General features: G+C 34.0%; 1 protein-coding gene across 3 annotated transcripts in view; it reads right to left on the minus strand.

Annotated features, from left to right (window-relative positions):
* LOC145293703 (ubiquitin-associated and SH3 domain-containing protein B-like) overlaps nt 1-20,384 on the minus strand; it is a 425,494-nt gene that overhangs the window by 140,843 nt on the left and 264,267 nt on the right. The gene's annotated exons all lie outside the window — the stretch shown is intronic.

Raw genomic sequence — 20,384 nt, forward strand, 5'->3', positions numbered from 1 at the left:
AGGACGTTTCTCATTTAACGGATAATGAAGTACACGATTTGAAAAAAAGAGTTTTATTTAAGTTGAAATTAAATCATTTATTAAATTATTGATAACAATAAGACATACCAGAACGGCGTAAAAATTAAATAATAAAAAAAAAAAAAAAAAAAGGATGGAAAAAAAAGGGGAAAAGGAGGGGGTCCAAATATTTTCACTGGGATGATCTCACATGAGGAACAATGGTCCAAAGGTAAAAAACGGTAATTATGCAGAACACAGACAGTAATAAAATAACGTTATTATTTAGAAACTCATTCTTACCATGGGGAGGGGGTTTCCCCCCCTAATATTCTATACTTTCACCCAACAAAAGATACTGTAAAAATTAAATTTAACTTGAAAAAAAAAAAAAAAATAGCACGATCCGTATTCTGCACAATAATAATAATAATAATAATACAAAAAAAAAAAAAAACGAAACAAAAAAAAACGCGTTTTAAAAAGCATCCATCTAAACAAACATACCCTTTCATTCAATCAATCATTTTTTTTTTTTTTTTTTTTTTGTTTTCATTATTATTTTCTTTTTCTGGCATCCATAACTACTTTGTCATTTTGACTATCATTTAGCTAGCTACAATAACAGTGATGGCTTTCTATAATTAGACAACATAAAAGCGAAAAAGAGAGAGAAAGAGAGGGGGTGGGGGGCGAGTCGTCTTCTTACGTGCGTGTTACCATGGTAATTAACGCATTCTTGGCGTAAACACTGGCTATTCCAATGAACATCCACCAATGGAATTAACATCTAAATGCCGAGATGTACAATGAAAGATAACCTTCAACACGCCATCATTTATAAACAACTAAAACAAGCATTTCAGCCAATGATTATCAAACATCAGTTTTGTCTATATCTAGAGTAATAAAATTGTGTAACAACTTCTTGTGTATCTACATGTGTGTGTTTATATATATATATATATATATATATATATATATATATATATATATATATGTGTGTGTGTGTGTGTGTGTGTATATTTTTTTTTCGTATCAACATAATTACATATAGATTTATTTTTATTTACTATTAATCGAATATTTGAAGAAAAAAAAAATGTAATCTTGCAACATACTTAAAAATAACTTTGAATAAACCTTATTTAAAATAATTATGAATACTAGCGGGGTCCGCCCGGCCTTGCTCAGTTGTAAAATACGCTTAAATATAATTTTAATTCATGCAGATTTTGTATTTATTATTACAGAAACGATATTTTCTATTGAATATTATATTGAACCTAATATATATTACCGATTTCAAAAGTTAAAAAAAAAAAGTTACGCGAGTGCCATCAGCTAGAATCGAAACCAAAAAATTTAGCGTCACCATTTGAGCTATCGACATATCGATAAGAAAGATTTAAAATTAAACCACTTCAAGTTATGAATGAATTTGCGCATGCACAAAAGTAATAGAAATGTCTGCAAGTTGAAATGGACATTTCGCATTTCAACTTGTCGATATATTTCTGTATGTGTTATTGATCAATCCAAAGATTTTACTCGTTATAAACTATCCTAGGTGTATGATTAGTATTTCCTGTTAATTTCAGTGTTATGTGACCAGTAGTTTAAGAGTTTATCGGTTGGATATTTTCACATAAACACACATACATTTGCTGTTTTTATTTATATAGAAGATTAGGTACTTACTTAGTTTACGATCCAATCCCCAACATCTAAATCGAAGACTGCCAGACGATTAATTCAAAACGCGCTTTCTTCTAAATAGAAAGTTATTCTTAATATACGGAAAAGGAAGTGTATTTGTTTCACATTGACATAATGTGTTGTAAGCCATGTATAAAATGTTTCTTGATTTAATGAATTTAACGCTCTCTGACAGCTGATTGGTTCGTTACTTCGAAATCGGTACTCATGCAGAGAGTGATCTGTGCTGAAATAATAACGTTATTATTTAAAAAGCCATTCTTAACATGGGGAGAGGAAGGTGTTTTGTACCTATTCTGTACTTTAACCTTAAAATTGAATAAAAAAAAAACAAACAAACATAAAACTTTAATTAAACGTGGAAATACGATTAAAAAAATAGCGCGGATCACTCTCTTCATTAGCACCTCGGAATCTTCCGGCTTCTTAAGTAATCAACAGATTATGTAAACAATTAGAAGACGCCGACGCGAAGTTGTCAGAGATTGGGCTGTAAACTGGGTAAGCATTAAAAATTAAATCAATTAGGATGCATTTTAGTTTTTTCTGGAAACAAGCGATTTTTAATTTTTGTTAATAGTTAAAAAAAAAAATTAATAAACTTCTTTGTAAACTATCCAAATTCAGAAGCATTTAAACTGTTGAATAAAATGTCTTTTAAGCTGGACTTAAAGTCCTTAGCAATTCCTCACATATTAAAAGACTAAAACTATTGAAAGGTTTTTACATCCATTAATTTGTCAAACATCAAAGATCGTGGCCAGAGCAGAATGCAAGAAAAATTCCGTATAAGCATTAAAAATAGTTTCATGTTTTTCTTATACATTACTAGCAGTTTCGCCCCACTTTGCTTGGGCCCTATGTACTGTTCATAACTTTACGTGCATATGTATGTATTAAAAAGTATGAATATGTACGGTAATGCCTTTCTATCTAATAGTCTTCCTCAACTACCATAGAGAAAAGTTGGTAGAGACCGCAGAGGTCAATTTTTTTTTTTTAATTTTGACCCCAATTTTGACCTCTTAGCATTTATTGTTTTGGGCTCAAATAGAATTATAAAGTTAGATCCCTGTCCAAGTAATCTATATCTAAAATTTCAAGTGTTTAGACCCAAAATTGTCGGAGGAGTTTGGTAGAGTTTTCAATGGTCAAATCGATGGACCCTTTAACAGCAAAATTTCTGGCTGAAAACCGATTAAAAATATTTTCACAAATCTCAATATCCCTTATGCCAAATTTCGAGTCTGTAGACTGAAAATTGACAGAGTTATTTTGTAGGAAAATGTACACAGGCAGACATTTTTACTTTATATATACATATATATATATATATATATGTATATATATATATATATATATATATATATATATATATATAGATTAAATGAGGAACCATTTCGCTTTAAAGTCCATTTAGTATTATACATGTAAACTTGAGAAAAGCATGCTTGAAATGTGTTAGCATTATTTGAATAAACCAAACCAAAAGAAGATGGCGATTGAATTTGATCTGATGTCATGTAATTTAGCTTATTCAGATAATTTTGATACATTAAAAACGGGCTTTTCTCACGTTTAAATGCGTAATACTAAGTGGATTTTAGATCGAAATGATTGCTCATTTAATAATATACAAGAAAACACCAATAAAAGCCATTTTTATTACCTATTCAAAATTGTTACTGCATTCTGCTCTGACCGCAACCTTTAACATTTGCCGTTATAGTTTTATAACAATTTGGTTCAATTAATAACTTAATTATCAAAAAAATATTTTAACTAAATTTGATTTTTAAAATTCTACTTTAAAAAGCGAAACAAAAACGAAAAACTCCCTGGCAACGTCGGGCATCTGTTAGTTCATAATAATTTGAGAATTAGTCAAATAAAAATGAATTACCCGAGGAAAAAAAAAAAAAAAAAAAAAAAAAAAAAGACATTCAATTGAAAGGATTTTTAAAGTACAAAACAAAATTTAAACTATCGAATAGAAAGCGGCTTTAAAATTCTTAGCCAATTTTCAGGTATTTTTGAGAGCTTTAGATTACATTAATAAAGATTAGTTTTATAAAAATCTGGTTCAAGTAATAATTTAATGTCAAAAAGATGTAATAATTAAATTTAACTTTCAAAATCCTATTAAATAATGATAATAATAAAAAATCAAACAAACAAAATAGATAGGATATATAGTTCACTCCCACTGCAAGAACTGTGACACTAGAGTCGGAAAGTGGGATTGAAAAAGTCAGTGCTCTAAAGGAGCTCTCTGACTCTGCAAAAGATGCCTGTGCAGTCCCATTAACATTCTTGGTGGGATACCTCAGGTGGTTAGCAATAAACTAACCCCTTCTCAAAGAGAGAAGACAAAGCCTGGGAGGGTCGATCTCCTAAAACTGTACAGAACCAACATTACACCGCAATCAACAAGGGCCAGATCATTACAGAAATTTTGTCATCGTTGTTGTATCAGCATTCACCATGTGCTGGTTGAGCTTGCTCCTCCAACTGAATTCTCTGCATCTCATAACCACTGCTTCGGCATGTCAGTTTGAAGCTGCGGTCGATATAAGCTCCCCCCCCCCCCGTCGCGGTTCCAGTGATGTACTCCGTAGAGGCAAGAACACAGGATCAGATCAGCATTTTGCTTCACCGTGCTGAGCCAGGTTTTCAGCTGACCACTGTGTCGTTTCTTCCAATCCTGGAGTCAGGTTGGGTTGATAGTGGAATGAATGAGGTCATCTGATTGCCAGCGCAGAATGTGACCAAACCATTGGAGATGTCTCAAAAGGAGGGTCTGTTTGAGGGATTTTATGGTGGCGTTTGGGACGAATTAATGCCAATGAATCTGAAGGATGCAGCATAGACATTAGTGGTCAAAAATTTCCAGTCTGCACAGGTTACAAACTCGTACTGGCCAGGTTTCACATCCATATAAGAGAATGGTGCAGACAAGAGCTTGATATATTTGAAGTTTTGTACAGAGTCTTGATTTCATTTCTGGTCTAGAGGTTGGGTGTGAAGGCAGTGACACGGGCATTATTGATATGGTTACCAATATCCTCTTCATCTTGGCCTGTTGCGGTGACAATAAAGCCCAGATTTTTGAAATTTTAGACCTCTTCAAGGATTTCTCTGTTGGGGAAAATTGCAGGAATGGTCTAATCTCTGTTGATTATGGAGCGTCCCCTAGGATAAAAATCCCTAATTTAAAAAATAAAAGCAAAAAGACTCCTGGGCAATGCCGTTCAAATAATCTCTAGCTGGAAGGGATCTAGTTAGCTAGTAAACAGATGCTAAAATGAGATCAAAAGTTCTTTTTATGTGAATTTGTTAACAGACAAAGAAATAAACAAAGACAAGTTGAAACATAACCTCCTTGTTGAAACAAATAACTGAAAGAATTATTTTCTTGAACTTTTTCTCCCAGTTTAGTTGACTTTTTTATAGTTTTATATTTCAAGTCACCACTGCATCCAACTCCATTTACAAGGACAAAGAAAAAAAATAGAGATTAGTATATCCGGGAAGACTACATCATAAATTTAAAGATCAAATTACTGTTTGCTTTGTAATTTCAACAAACCAGTTTCAAACATCAATAAGATCAGGGGGAGGGGAAGCAGTTCAGGAAGAGGGGGAGGAGGAGCTATATAACAAGCACATCAGGGTCAAAAGTCGATTTATTTGAAAGTTAATGATTCAGCAAACGTTAACACACCGGGTTCCCCCATTAGATCATCGAAATTAAGCAACGTTGAGCCTTGTCAATACTAAAATGAGTGACCACTTTGGAATTCCAGGCACTGTATGTGTTCTCAGAGCCAGGAGAGAGATGGGCTCTGCCAGGCTATTCTTGCCTAAGACACACTGGACGAAATAATGCCGCCATTTGCATTTTTCAAATACATCGGTAAACACTATGTTTTTCGAGTCAAATAAACACTTTACATTAAATAAAAACATTAAAAATTTATCCAGTTTGGTAGAAAAGTAACTTACCTTGCCTTTGATAACATTTGTTATTTGACAACTTTTTTGAATCTATGTGTATAGTAAAACAAACCAGTCATGTAAATTATTTACAGTAAAAATGTTATAAAAAACAAAAACTTGAAGTTTTAAATATATTTCGAAGAAATAAATTACATCCGGTGCTAAAATATTGAAAATTCACCGATTGTAAAAAAAAAAAAACTGCCATGAAAAATGCTAACTTTAAAATATTTGGAAATACTCAGTGAAAAGTTTTATTTATTATTAAAAGAACGGACTGAAAAATATTATATAAACATTGTTTGTTTTGCAGTAAAAAATAAAAAAAAATGAAATATTCGACTTTCTCCGATAGAAAGAAAAGTTCAAAAACTAGTTCACTTACTATATTTTGTTAGATTAAAGTTATTTCAATGTGCAATTATAATAATTATTATCCAAATGGAGAATTGTTCTTTCTCTTTAGAACATACATGGACAATCGGTAACACAATCGGTAACCATATTTTTTATGTCTGTTAGCGTAACCACGTGGTTGATTACAGGAAATTTTCTATACCTACAAGTTGATCAGAAAATGACGTTATGCTGTCATGTTCACCGGCCTACTCTCTCGGTGGTGGTGGTTTAAGTGACTCATTCATCCATCCAACACATCAATGAACATGGCATGATACAATAGTTACAGACTGTCAACTCTCGGCTTGCCAGATTTGAATTTTATCATTCTCACTATAATATCATTGGGAAAGGTATGAATTTGTATGTCCTCCCTCCAGCTAAGGATTAAATAGTAGGATAAACTGAACTCCCAAACCATGGTTGTGCAACTAGCTCAGTAGAAGGAAAACTCTGAAATAATACTCTTTCTCTGATTATCCCAACATTGTTACCAGTAATCCTAGACTTTTTTTTTTTTTTACAAGGGAATCACCACTCATCAAGGCCTGACGGCCACTGGAGGATAAGGATTAATGAATGTAAGGTGGTAGTGTAGTAATTGTTAATCGTGTAAGTTGAGTAGAATTTGATATTTAAGGGGACGGTTCAACAAGAACTTGTTTACATTGGATGAAGCTACAATACTGTAGTCGACCGGGAAGCAGGCCAGCAAAACAATGTTCCACAAGTGGGCAGTTCTAGGAAAGAAACTTTGTTCATGGAATCTGCATTTAGATTTAGGCTTATATAGAGAGTGGGGGAAATTGTTGATAGTGGTTGTAGGTAACCAAGTGTTTTTGTGAAAGTCTGGCAAGGGGGGACTATAGATTGAAGCTCAGACGAGCACTTGCCATAAAAATGATGGTTCAAGAGAGGTGCATTTATGGATTGTGCAACCCTTACTTCACTATAGATTGTCGCACAGACACCCTTAAAAGAGGTATTCATTTTCTCTCAAGTGAGCAGAAGCCTTTTTCAAACGGCACCAGATGATATTCTCAAACTAAATTATATATGATCTTCATCAGAAAACGTATTCTCCACAAACAGCAGAAAATGATCATTGATGACCTAATGACTCACAACTTTGTTTAACCGCCTGATTGATTCTGGAAGTACAGAAACATGCATTATAACGCTATCATCTCTGTGGTTTTTACCTCTTTTCTGCACCCTCCCACCATTCTTTCAAGATATTATAGAGCTATATCGTTATTTTCATGGCAATTGCTCGTTTGAACTCCAGTTTATGCTTCCTCCTGGCCTGACTTTCACGAAAAACACTTGTCTAGCTGAAACCACTATCAATAATTTTCCCCCCACTCTTTATCTGTGCCTAAATCTGAGCATAAATTCCATGAACAAAGCTTCTTTCTAAGAACCAGACGCCTGTGGCTCCGTTTTCCTGCTTTCTAACTGACTACAATATGATCATCTTCAAGTGCAACGTAAACAAGTTCTTGATGAACCATCCCCTTAAGTAATCCAATTTAGCAAATTTCCACTACTAACGATTACCACAACATTTTGCCATTGACTACCGTGCACTCACTAACCCTTATCCTTTAGTGGCCTCTGGGCTTTGATAAGTGGTGGCTACTTCGTAAAAAAAAAAAAAAAAAAAAATACCTTTCTTACACTGGTTGTTGTTTTGTGTCACTTAGGCTCCCCAAATTCATACTAGAATTGTCTGTAAGGACCCTTAGCATAACAGAAAAAGTACAAAGTAAAATTCATTTGTAAGTGACACTCGTTTAGAGCTTGAATATACAATCCTCAATGTAGACGAGACTCAAAATACAATTATGAATTATTTAAGACTTCTACTAGGTTATGGCCAGCAGGACTACCCCCATGGATTAAATAAAGGGGCCTGTCTGAAATTCTGTATAGGCTCTGAAGTTCAGCAGAAACATTCTCAGAGTTCTACAAGAGACCTGAGGTAGGTCGGAGGTTATTTCAGCCGAAACGTTGTGAAAATAATGCTCAAGCTGAGAACAGTAGTTGAAATAATTCAGAAATTTAATCCTTTCGAGTTTCTTTTCTTTTTTTTGATGACAAACTAATGTCATGGTTGTCTTGGTCACTTGTGAAAAAAAAAAAAAATTCAAACTCAGCTGAGGAAGAGATAATGCCTTACAAATAACACCCAACATGGTTAATCTTTGATATCTGTGACTCTCAAATGGAAACTATGCAATTTGCCCTTGTTGAAGACATCATCAATCTTCGGTGCATTGCACACTCCGAATTTACCTTGTGTCAAATTTGCTCACATGACAAGAGGCAGGTAAATACTCACGAGCAATAACAGGTACTCCCCCGCCTCCTGTACACACAGATCATCTCAACTAGAAATCAATAGCGATTTTCAATACCAATAAAGGCTGAGTCAGGAGTCAGAAGCTGCCAATTTCGACAAACATTGGATTAAGGTGTAAAACATTATTTGAACAAAGTGTTACTTCCGACTCACCTTGGATAATCAGAAATGGTGAAAAATATAGAAAAGCAGAAAAAAAATAAAGTATACATAGCCGAGTTAATAATAAGAATGAACCATATTTAACTAGCAAGGCTACCCAACATTGCCCTGGGAAAAAGCGTAATATATTTCTATTAAAACTTCTATCATATCCCTCTCTATTGGTATTTGTTTTGTCGTTTTAGAGCTAACAGGACATACACACACACACACACACAAACAATTGCCCTTAATATTATAGACAATTAATAAATATAGACCACATTACGACCCTTTAAGCTTAGTACCAGTGTTCCAAAATTTATTATGATCAGTAAATTAGTTTAGGAGTAAATCCTGTACGTGCAAACATATCAATATATATATATATCGTTTTATCATATTCGATTTAACAGCGGTTTTACATGCTGGCATGTGCTGGATGGCTTTTAAATATTAACTTTCAAACCTATCTCTGGCCAGGTCTTTATCGCTTTTCCTCTCAAGTTATGTCTGATATGAACCTACGCTTCTTATTCCATAACACTGCGCCATAACATTAGGGGAGGGGATAGTTGCTGGGTCATAATCGCTTCCTTTCATGTTTTCCTTGGCATTCCCCTGTGAACAAAACTTGCTACCTCAACTGTTCTACATCTACTGACTTAAGAACTCTCCTCCATTCTTTCAACATGGCCATATCATCAAAGTCTACTCTTCTGCATACATTTCCCTATACTGTCCAGCTTTAATGTTCCTTTGGGGTCATCAGATCTAAGCTTGTTTCTAAGATTCGTATCATACATAGCCATTGTATTTGTTGATGGAGAAAAAAAGTGTGAAACACACAGTATCAATGCCGGCGTGCCTCAAGAATCCATTCTGGGTCTAAGCCTCTTTCTGGTTTTCTGATTGCATTCTTAATCATTTGTTGATGTCTATGCAGACAATACAAGCATTTTTGGAAAAACTTCAAAGATCATATATAATCAAGATCTTTCTGAATCTTTTCCGACTTGAACACGTGGTGCAATGTGGAGAAAACGTGGCTTGCTACTTTTAATGCCTCTAAAACCAAACTTCTCTCTTTTCACTACAAACGCTCGGATCCTCACTCCCTCCTCAAAATAATAATAATAATAATAATAATAATAATAATAATAATAATAATAATAATAAAAAACTTAGAAAAGTCGATTTCATTAGCTTCAAAACAGAGTAAATACTTATTTTAGAATATCAATTTTAAAATTGAGAGGAGGAGGAGGAGGAGGAGGAAGAGGAGGAGGAGGATGACTTAGCTTGTATTTAAAACTAAAGGAGAGGAGGTTTGGCTTATACCCTAACCATCCTAATTTTCCGCTACTTAATTGTTCTTGCTTTGTGTCATTTGTCATAATTATTCACTTGTGCCGTTTTTATCGAGCATCTAATTTATATATATCAGCCATCTTCCCCCACCTGGTCAAATTTTTTGTCCACATTTTGTGCGTCATACCATTACACTTGCTGTGATTTTCTGTTTTTAAAATGTTTAAAATTTTTTGTTGCTGTTATTTATTTATTTTTTTTAACAAAACATAGACTTAAATTAAAAAAAATGTTTTTTAGAAGCCAAAACTCATTTCACTGAAGATAATAAACGACATAAGTCCTACCTAACTAATATTCCTGGTGAACCAAGTGCAAAAGAGATCCAGAGAGCGAGGATACTAAAAAGAGCTCTCGGTTGGTTTCAATAAAAAGCAGGGCAATGTTGGCAGCTGGTTTGGCTGCCCCATACCCAGCATTATAATCTTCAAGGGAAGAAAATTAAAAACAAAAAACATTAGTGAATCAAGAACGCATCATAAAGCGTAGTGGTTCACATTTGACTATTTAAGTTATTTTGCTAAAAAGCTTTGGATAAATGTCCAGATGTAAATCGAAAAAAGAAAAAGAAAAAAAAAAATTAAAAAAAAAAAAATAATAATAAATAAAAAGCAACAATTTAGAACCCAAAACAAATATCCATGAGAATGAGATGTATCAGTGGTGTATGTTTTCAATTTCCAAAATTGTTGAAATTAACTCCCAGCTTTTTTTTTTTTTTTTTAAAGACAGTCTATTGATCAAAGGTTTTTAGTTCTCTCCTACTGCAAGAACTTAGACGAAAAGAGGGATTGAGAAGTCAGTGCCACCTGAAGAGGGGCACTCTGATCTGCAAAAAGTACCTGGGCAGCCAAGTCGGCATTCCCTGGTAAGGGCGCCTCCAACGATTTGCAATAAACTAGCCCCTTATCAAACAGAGAAGGCAAAGCCTAGGAGGGTGGACCTCCTAGAAATGCGCAGAACTTCAGCCTCAAAATCAACACAGACCAGATCATTACACGAATGGGCTAATCACTGTTGAATTTGAGGACCGACAATAGGCAGTCTATTGATCAAATATTTTATTTTCTTAACCATTCCACTACAAAAACCTTATGAAATAAAATAACATATACACACAGTCACAGAATATTTTTTTTTATTAATATATTTAAATTAAATATTTAATTATAATATGGATAAGATCAGCCCTCATGGCGATTAATATTGGTTAGGCACAATTGGATAACGAGTTACAACATAAAATGATACCTGGATTACTGAAATGGAAAACTATAGAAAACAAACAAAAAAATATCTACCTTTCATATTATTTTGACTAGTGTGTGTGTGTGTATATATATATATATATATATATATATATATATATATATATATAGCAAACAATAAGAGTGGAAAATGAAGTCACAAAAACTATATATTCGTGAATAGAGAATGGTATACAAACATTTAGTTGGGGGATAGAGGAGACTCTTTATACCAAGGTATTTCTCTAAAAGAATTCTTTAAAATAGTTGAAAATTCATTCAAACACCCTCACAAATACAGCTCGATCCTAAATAAAACCTATCAAATTATCCTTTTCAACCATGCCCATAACACAGACTATTATAAACATAAATAATACGAAAATAGAATTAGCACAGAAAATAGTTAACAGCAATCCAAGCCCGGCTCACCCAAACTGTAACAACCCAGATAGCTGCCCACTGGAGAATGACTACACACATTCAGACATCATATACTCTTGCACAGTAACAGAACTTCCATCCATCACGGCAGCTAATAACTTGACTGCCCAAGCCCGTAGAACCAGTAATACCAACGATAATATGCATAACTCAATAAATAATAGCGCACTCACCAAACAACTAATCACGCAACCGATAGGAATAGACATAACTGAACCACACATCGAACAACACCCGGAACATTTAAAGTCAATTAATCTGCCCATTAACGAAAAAACCCTTAATACACCATAATCAAACCCCAAAATACACATGTATATAGGATTATCTTCTTTCCCGATAAAAACTAGAATTTCGAACCACTTGCAATCGTCCTCTAGTGAGGCCTCTAAGACTAAAACAACCCTATCCAACCTAGTAAGAAACCTGAAAGAAAACAAACTTCTCATTAAAATGGAAAATATTAAGAAAATCTAAATCATACAGCCCAGACTCTAAATACTGTCTGCTTTTCAAAGCAGAGGCGACCGAGATTATATGGCACCGAATAAATTAAACATTCTCAACTCTAAACCAGAGATAATTTGCAGTTGCAGGCACAAAAGAAAATTCAAATACGGAAATTCAAAAAACCCCCGCCAAAAAAACAACACCAGACAAGGACTAATATCTATTACCTTTAAGGCTAACCATGCAGAAACCTAACACCTCTTGCATATCATTCCCCCAAGCAGACGGCTAATACCCACCCATATTTTTTCGCTGCTCTCGCCACAAAGGCTTTAATTGTTAAATATAAATTATTAATACACTCTCTTAATATAAAACACAAATATAACCTTACAACATCAAACCCACATTAAATCACCCCCCCCACTTGCAAGATCGAATTAACGCTACAATTATTTTATTTGTAATCTTTCAGACTATTATCTCTAACCAAATTTGAATTTGCCACGTCTTACTTTTAACATCACCTGTTAAATCGCACCCCAATAAGTGATTCACGCTAGTTATACCAAGACTGTATCCTCATCAATTTAAAGCCAAATATTAATGAAAAGTAATTTAAACCCCCTCCCGTTCCTTCCACTTTAAAACCCCTCAACAAATGGAACTAATTTAAAATATCTCCACACTATATACTTAAGCACATATAAAATCATGCAATTAGAAAAATACCTAACCCATTCAAACCAGAAATATTTATATTTAAATTCACTAAAATCTTCAGCGACACTTGCAACTGACTTCCATCTCCATCTAACTCGACCCCCCCCCCACATGCATACTCCTATACCCAACACCTGTCTAAAATTCCTTATTATCTATTAAGGTCCATCAATTCACTTCCCCACGCAACCTTAGTGTATACCCTCAATCCTGCTTTCACCCAGTTAGTTTGTCTCTATTACTCACCAGACACTGACCTTCATCCCATTGAAAGCATCTGAACTCATTTTGAGCGACTTAATTTGACCCGATTTTTCACCCCGCCTGGATTCTGCTGCGTCAAACATGTCGTTTTCCTCATAAGCAAAGGACAAATAAAGAATACAATTCATCAACACCTACAGCATCATATAATAAAGAAAACACCACAAACGCAGAAACACCAACTCCAACAGAATCCCCAATCTTTTCATCGTTTTTTTTTTTTTTAGGAATGAGGTAATGTCCCCTCCCTCCATATCTCTTGATAAGACAAACTCTCACTTTGAATTTCCAAATCTGTCTCATTACTATTCATAACATACTTCACTGAACCTCCACACAGGGAAAACTTATTTCTCGTTAAACACGAGCCTAAATGTAGTTTGTTGTTTATATCTTGCTTGTTCATAAATAACTTATGTTACTGATCCATACATCTAGGAAATTCAGGACTATAATATTAACATCTGCAGACAGTCTCCTGACTTAGAGATTTGTATCTTCCGGGATATTGTTTACCGGACTCTTTGCTCTGCTGGCTAAACCCATACATACATACATACATACATACATACATACATACATACATACATACATACAATATATCTTTGTGCCTCATTTTTGTATACATGTATCTTAGTTCTTCACCTCTGCCCCCATTTAACTAAATTTCTGTTTAGTTTTTTATATTTTTTCATTTTATTTTACTCTTCATTTTTTTTTTTTTAATTATTTTATTTTATCTGAAAGTACATCCTTTAAACTCCTCAGACTAACGCTCTCAAGAAACATGAGTTGGAACAATTACATCGAGAGTATCGCCAGGACTGCTGCGAAGAAGGTAGGTTTTCTCTATCATGCTAGAAAGATACTAATGCCCGAAAGTATCTTATACCTCTATAAGGCCACCATTCGCCCATGTATGGAGTATTGTTGTCATATTTGGGCTGGTGCATCTTCCACTAGTCTCTCGCTCCTAGACAAGGTTCAAAAGAGAGTTGCCAATCTGATAGGTCCTGAACTGTCATCTAAACTTCAGCCTCTATCCCATTGACGAAATGTAGTATCCCTCTGCCTTTTCTACAAGTACTTTAATGGTGAATGCTCCGACGAACTGCAAGCAATTGTGCCCCCTCGACGTAAATACTCCCGACAAACCCGACAAGCAGCTAAATGCCACCCCTTCACAGTAGAGATCCCTAGATGTAAGAGAGCCTTCTACTCCAGTAGTTCCTGCCCCAGAACTGCTAAACTTTGGAATTCCCTGCTGAGTCCCTGCTTCCCCAACTGTACTGACATGCAGAAGTTCAAGTGCAATGTGAACCGACATCTTGCTGCCCAACTCCCTACACAGTACCCCTGATGCCCATGTCCCTGATAGTAGCCCCCTACAACAAAGTGGCAATATGGCTTGTTTAGGGTGAAAATGTAATAAAAAAAATAAAAAAATTTTTGTTTGTCCCTTAATTTTATTTATCTATTTACTATTATTATTAGTAGTAGTATATTCTTCCCCTATTATCCCACCATGCCATTCGTCTACATCCTAATTATTTTTGTATCTTTATACACCTCCATCAACTTTGCTTCCCTATATTTATACCTCTGCCTTACACTTCAACCCTTCTCCTTGTACACCTAATAACAAGGCAACCCTAGGATTATTGCTTCATATTATCTAATATATATCATTTGAAATTTATTATTATAGCCTTACAACTACCCACCATATCCACCTTATAACTTACTCCTTTAACTCAACTCCGGACCTTCCCTTGCATCACTAAATTAAAACTAGTACACGACGCCCTATGCAACCCACTCCACAACTTTCATTAAACTACATAACATCACACTATAACCATAGTCTTCTTATAAGTAATGCTGGGATAACCGTTACTTTTGTTTAATCCTACTTAATTCATCATCATAATATTTCGCCTGAAATTATACACCGTCTTAAAGTGCTGTTGTCATCTCGGTTGCATCTATCAATAAAAAAAAACTTTGTATAGATTCTAAACATATTACATACGGATAAAATAGGATCACCACCCATCCACCCCTATACCTGCCCTCGAGTCTTAAAACATAAACTACTTACATTATTAAAGACTATGATAGAAACCCTATACACCTTTTTACATTACACTTTATATAATACGCTCCTCCTTTATCTTAGAATTCAATATTAATCCCCCTAACAACATCAATAATTTCATTGATTTATTTCGTTCCTGATGAATCGCACCCCTGACGTTGCATCCCCATTATGTTACCTAGTATCTTCTCTACTCTTCTGATGAGAAACATTAGGCTTCGAAATAACTTGGTATAAAGAGTTTCCTCCATCCCCTCCAACTAAATGTTTGTATACCTTTATTAAATAAATGATCCATTCTATATTCACCAATATATAGTTTTTGTGACTTCATTTTCCACTCTTATTGTTTCCTATATAAGCTCCAATGAAATTTGGAGAGCTTTATATTATCCCGATAAGTCTCTTGTCATAGAACTGAATTTACGCTATCCTCCTAACTTTCTAAGTTATATATATTCATCGCAATAGCTGCCTAGCCTCTCCTCCCTCTATACTATTTACCCTCTCTCCAAGATTCCCCTACATCCCTGTTTTAATGTGCCAATCGCTAGCTATCACATTTCTTATTTGTTACCCAACGTACCTCTCTCTTCTGGCAAAAAGCATCACGCTTTAAAATACTTTAGTATAAAAAGCATTTATACCCACCCCTATTCATGTATTTGCATTATTAAATTGATGATTATTAAATCTATATGCACTAATATATATTTTTGTATTGTTAACTTTTCTTATATATATATATATATATATATATATATATATAAATTTTTGCTAATTCCTACCCTCTGATGAGAAGGAAAGTATTTCTTCGAAACTCTGCAAATTAAGGACTATCCACTTATCTAGTGTTTCCTTTTCAGATTAAATGTTTTTAACTCATTTCAAAGTGTTTTTTTAACATGTTTTTATTAACTGTTTGCTCGTATATATATATATATATATATATATATATATATATATATAGATGTGTGTGTGTGTAAAACAATGGTTTTCAGCAATTTTTTAAAAATCCAGTTATGCTGATATTTTATTTGTTTTTTGTAATTTGTTGCATTTCATGTAGATGGTTTGTTTTTGTTATTATAAATTTCCTTTTAGAAGTGCCATGCCAAATTTAAGGAATGATTTATCTTCCAAGAGTCAAAAACAACATGTTTCAATTTTTTTGGAAAAGGACTAAAGCAAATAAATATTCACATGACAAAGGTTTAAAAAAAAAAAAAAGAAAAAAAAAAAAAGAAAAGAAATTTACAAAACGAGAAATCAAATGCAACAATATAAATGTTCGTTTTCCATTTCAGGAACCAGGATATAATTTTTGTGTAGTTGTGTTTCAGCTGTTGTATATTGTTGCCGGAACTAACATTGGTAGCCATGGGAGTGGTCTGCTCTGTATCAGTAATAATTTTATTATTTTTAAAATTTAAATATTATATTTCATTAGAAACCAAAAGTGGTTATCTTCATCACTATTGTTTCTGCTTCACCTCCGGTCACTGCTTATTTTTAAATTGAATTTTTACAGTATCTTTTGTTTATCAAATTTTTAGGTGAAAATAGAGAATAGTTAAAATAAAACGTCATCCTCCCCATGTTTAGAATGACCTTTTCTAAATAATAACGTTATTATTTAGAAGAGCCATTCTTAACATGGGAAGGAGGCAACAGGAAGTGAAATGGAGACAGTAATGATACAGGTAATCTTGAAAGTGTTAAATTACATAGTCATAGTGAATAATGAAAGCATTGAAACCATTTGACCAATAGAATAACGTTTTTTGAAAGAGAAACCGGAAGTAGGAGTAATGCTATTAGTTTTGAGACCTTCAGCACCAAAGGTATCTCTGGTTGATAATCTTTGGGTAAAAAAAAAAAAAAAAAAAATCAGAGTAATCTTGTTTGGTCTGAAGAGGCCATGCTTCCAAGAATTACCTTCTCTTTCAGGAAAGTAGACTGGCTTATTGCTGATGCCCCCCCCCACTGCTCACACCCGTATTGGAAAATACAGGCGGATCAAATTCAAGCTATTTTTTTTATAACTTTCTAGAGTACTTGCTTTATGAAGGAGCTAAATTATTTCATTAAGTAATCAATCTTATGTCACATCCATGCTTCTTTGTGGGAAGAAGAGTAAACGCTACTAATTCGATTCGTTTTGATTGCAAGAGGTTCAGAAGATGCATGATTGGTGATTCAACACAACAACCATAGTGTGCACCATGATATGTTAATATTGAAATAGAAACGCACATAAAATTAGTATCTAATATTTTTTTAAAATGAAACTTATGTTTTGTAAAAGAATGTATATTGTTTGAAAAGTATTATTTAAAATGCATTAAAAGTAATTTTAAAAAATAGGAAGAAATTTTGAATGTTTATGCAAGAATAATGTAAAGCAATTGTGTAGCCGCTTAATTAAAAAAAAAATGTTAATCTGGTAATCAGGTATGCCTAGAATATAAAATTTATGTCTTCCAAATAGATGAAAGTAGTATACTTTAACTTGATATTTGTAAGCTTCTGAAAACAAGAAAGTTAAAATAGCTTAATGTACTCGCTGTGACTCTGAAGACATTTTTTTACATAAATTATATTGTTCAAAAACTAATATGGAATATATTTAAATTAAATGAAGATTATAAAATAAGAATAATTCAAGAGACTTCTAACAAACAACCATTTTATATATAAGACCGCTTTGTGTTTGTGAAAGTATATCTGATAATCTGTTATTCTAACGAGTGAGAATGTAAAAGAATGTTTTTAGAGTAATTAAAATGTAGGTAAAGGAACTGTCACATTCTAGTACGAATTTTAGGAGCCTTAAACCTACTCTTTATTTCTAGTTGTAAATATCATCATTTATTACTAATTATTACTATATGTTAATGTATATCTATCTCTATACTTATTACTTGTATATATTAATGTTTTTACCTATAACTTGTATATATTATCTATTGTTTATAATTACTGGTTCCCATATCGTATTGAATTCTATACTAGGTCTTCTTAGCAGTTGGTCATTCTCCAGCATATGTGCTGCTTCTTTCAGTCGTCTTACTCTCCACTGTTCCTCTCTGTCTATAATTTTTACTTCGTCCCATAGTTGTAGATGGCCTCTCTTCTCCCTCCAGATATGGTCAGCCGTACCTGACCTTTCAGTCTCTCCACATACTATGGCCCTTCGATGTTCTTCTAACCGTACTTTCAACAGACGACACTTTTCACCTCTGTATAGTTTCCACGTTTATATGGGATTTCATATACACAGTTCTTAGTCATGATTTTTTTCTGTAGGGGGCTTGACTCTCACAAGCTGTTTCCGGAGAGTTGAATCACTCCTGAATACTGTGCTGATGTCATATGGATTACATATTTGTTGAAGTTTTTCTGACAAGCCCTTCATATATGGTATACAAACTGTGGTGAGTTTCTGAGTCGTGTCCTTCTGATGTCATGCTCTCTGGATAGTTGTTTTGGTGGAGGTTTTCTCTTAAACTGTCCATCTCCTCTTGATATGCACTGATGTTACTACATATTGCTTTTGCTCAGTGTTGTAGGCAACGGACAATTCCTTTCTTTACATTATATGGATGGTGGGAGTTGTAGTGTAGATACTGTCCAGTGAAAGTTGGCTTTCGGTATACAGATGACATAAACCCCTGACCTGTGCGAGTTATCAGCACATCTAGGAACGATAATTTGTTATTTTCTTTTTCCATTGTGAACTGTATAGTTGGACGGATTGAGTTCACATGGTCAAGTAATGTTTGAACATCTTCCTGATGGGACCAGAGTATGAATGTGTCATCTACATATCACAACCACATTGTTGGCTTTAGTGGTGTTGATCCTAATGCCATTTCCTCAAAGTATTCCATGTATGCATTGGCCAGTACCGGGGACAATGGTGATTCCATCGCCAGACCTTCCTGCCGATATATATCAGATCCCATCATGAAGTATATAGTTTCTACAGAGAAGGTCAACATCTCCATTATATTGTGAATTGGGATGTAGTCTGATGAATAATAATACATATTAGCAATCCTCATCTAAAAAATTCAGAAACGTAATATTTAATTAGTTCTAATCCTCGTGAAACAATAGTAAAATATACGTCACAATTGTTGCAGAATAACAGGTATTAGAAAATCAACAGCAGCTGACATATTGAGGACATAAATAGTAAAACCTAAATTATGATTGCGTCACTAACATATGGGTCCTATGAATAAGACTTCCTGGTGTACATGGGTGTCAGTTGTAAATCTTAGTGCGAGAGTGAAAATTACTCCGACTTCCTGTATGGATGACTATTTAAAGAAGATTTATGTAAAGCAGGATGAAATGTGTCTTTAGTGACAGTGGTTAACAACACAGAGTGAAAACTTAGGTGTTTCAAGTTCAAAATCAATTTGTTCCACAAAAGCACCGCCATCAAACTCATACCTGACCTTGTGTCTAATATCTTTGAGACGAGGTAAATAAAATAAAATGTAAATATTATTGTAAGTGTCATATTTTCCAAAAATATGCATCAATAATTGACCTAAATCAAAACCAAAGAAGATCTAGACGGAGGCTACCTTTCTAGGGCAATTGCTCTTGACATATCTAAGGCCTTTGATAGGGTATGGCATAAAGGTTTACTTCATAAGATCTCTAGCTATGGTATTGCTGGAAATGTCTTCTCAATTATTGAATCATTTCTTTCTGATAGGTTCATAAGAGTAGTAGTTGAGGGGCAAAAATCAGAAGCTCACAGTATTAATGCCGGTGTCCCTCAGGGGTCCATCCTGGGCCCAACTCTTTTCCTGATCTACATTAATGATCTTCCAAATCACATCCTTACATCATTTGTAGACATTTATGCTGACGACACTACCATTTATGGTAGCACATCTAAGACAGTAAACGACCAAGTTCTCTCCAATTCTCTCTCCTCTGATCTTGAGCACGTAGTACAATGGGGTAAGGAGTGGCTAGTTACTTTTAATGCATCTAAAACCAAGCTTCTCTCTTTACATCATCAACATTCTGATCCACATCTGGCATCAATTGAAATGAATGGCTCTCGTCTTCAGAAGGCCTCAAGTTTTGACAAGCTTCTTGGCTTGACCATTACTCCTGATCTTAAATGGAACATGTA

This window comes from Euprymna scolopes, chromosome 2 (assembly GCF_053919585.1).
Source record: "Euprymna scolopes isolate OS-2025 chromosome 2, ASM5391958v1, whole genome shotgun sequence".
NCBI lineage: Eukaryota > Metazoa > Mollusca > Cephalopoda > Sepiida > Sepiolidae > Euprymna > Euprymna scolopes.